Genomic DNA, 2,338 nt, shown 5'->3' on the forward strand with positions numbered 1-2,338 from the left:
CTCCTCTCAGTTGTCCCCCAGGTCCTACTCAGAGATCCTGCTCAGTGCCCACCTGCAGTCTCTTCCTGCTGAGCCTTAGCTCTGGGGGCTGCCCTTGCTCTAGCTCTGGAGAACACATCTGCCCCGGCCATCCTGGGCTTTACATACACACGGGGCACAGTATCAGAGCTTCAGCTGTCATCACTCAGCAGTGGCAAGAGCCCTGAAAACAAAAAAGGAGTAGGGCTAGATGATCCAATGAGCCAAGGAGATAAGTATCTTCACAGTGTAATGTTTTTCCTCCTCCATTGTCATGCCACTTTCTAGGTTGAGAAGTCTCATGGAACACTGATGATGATGGTAGGAATGGGAGATGCCCTCACAGAATTTGCTGTTTAAGCTAAAAATCAGGTATGCACCACCAATCCCAATCATTTTTGTTTTTAAACCATGTGCATCCATAAATAGCTAGTTTCCAGCTCTCAGTGTGTCCTGGATTTTATTAGCCTCATGTTGGGTCTAATTTTCAGAATGACCCTCAATGAGCAGAATCCCCAGGTATTGCCCCAACTACCATATTGTGATCATTATGAAGCTTCCACTCAGCTTCCCTGAACCTACTTCTTGTTTGTCCTTTGTGACCTAGAATCATGGCATTTATTGATTTGATTGATGTTAGAAAAAGTAGAGAATCCAAAAGATGCCCCCTTGTTATACCTTCTTCAAGCCTTCTAACTAGTGTATTAAGCAGTCTAAACTCAATATGATAAAAAATATTTGTCTAATTCAGTCACTTCCTTCTCCTATGCTGTGTTGAGCCTCCCTTGAAATATCTCAGGGAAATGCCACATTTCTTAAGTTACTTTTATGGGTAATAAAGTCCAGACAAGCCAAATTTAATTCTGTGCAAAACTTCAAACTCAAATCTTCCCTTCCCCATGAGCACTGCCCAGGACTCTCCCAAGAAATTGTAGTTGGATGAGGACATGACGGATTTTTTCACTCATTCACCTCCCCCACCTTCCCCTGAGCACCCCTTCCTTTTCCATTGTGCTGGGAGATGGGAAAGGGAAGAGGAATCATTTCAAATTTGACTGTACCATCAGCCTGCTCTGTTGGCAGCTTGCTCCCTCTGTGTGGTAGGCTCCACATGAGGGCTGTCTTATAGGATGCTTATGAGGGTTCTTCTGGAGCATCTGCAGGGATCTCCCCCCAGCACAGTTCCTAGACATGGGATGTGCAGTTGGATTTGAGTCAGATACGCCCTAAGCTCCCACCTTCACTGGCACAAGCCACAGCCTCTCGATGCTGAGATCTCTCTGCCCAACTGACAACCATCCTAAGCACAACACCAGCAGCACTGTGCAAGCTGGTTTTCCTTCCCCGATGTCCTCTGCTGCCCTGTCTCAACGCCCTGTTCTCTCTCTTCAATTCCTTTTCTTCATTCAACAATAGGTTCAGAGGGAAAATCAGCAAGTCTACTAATACAGCAGTCTTGGTCTTCCTTTCTTGCAGGGACCTTTAACATCTACAGGTTGTCATGAATCCTCCTCCTTCAGTTGACCTCTTTTGTAGGAGAGCAAGCAGTTCCCCTCCCCTGTAAAAGACAAGGGGAAAACCATTGCATTCTCTTCTAGGACAATAACTTCCCTATCTAAAAAATTCTCATCAAAGTTCAGCCTTCTAAATATAAAGCTGGAACAGAGAAATAGAGTTATATTTTTCTCTTAGCTAGTACTGAAGAGATTTTCAGCTGTCTCTTCTAGGCATACTTTAACATATGGGGATAAGAGGCATCTATTATTTTCAGCTTTTGGACTTTAGCCAACATTTCAGAGTAAGAAAAAACTTCTAACTCAACATCCTCTTATACACTGGATCCAACCAGAGCTTTCTTGTGGTATTAGGGAGGTGTGTATACCTCAAAATACTACAACTTAATCTCAGGGGGAAATTAGAATCTATATAAGAAACTTAGGGACACATACCTTCAAACTGACATTGAAGATGCGTTGCACTTTCTAGCTACCTCTTCCCATTTTTCTTAAAAATGACTCAGCTGCTTGCCATGGAATTTGATCATTGTGGCATAGGAGGGACAGAACTGAGAACGAACCATGAGTTAGTGTAAGCAAAGGGAGAAGAATTTTGTGTTTATTGATTCATCCTTGATTGCTAATATAGAATGTCCAAAGTGCACTCCAAGGAACTAAACCTGAGATCCTGCACTGTTTGTTCTTAGGGTACCAATTGGAATGACTATATCATGAAATTTTCCCAAGGTTTACCCAGCCAGACCAGTCTCTGTATTTCCTTGTTGTCTCAGGATCACAGGAAGCCAACTGCCACAGGATGGGAC

This window comes from Propithecus coquereli, unplaced genomic scaffold (genome assembly GCF_000956105.1).
Source record: "Propithecus coquereli isolate 6110/MARCELLA unplaced genomic scaffold, Pcoq_1.0 Scaffold59, whole genome shotgun sequence".
NCBI lineage: Eukaryota > Metazoa > Chordata > Mammalia > Primates > Indriidae > Propithecus > Propithecus coquereli.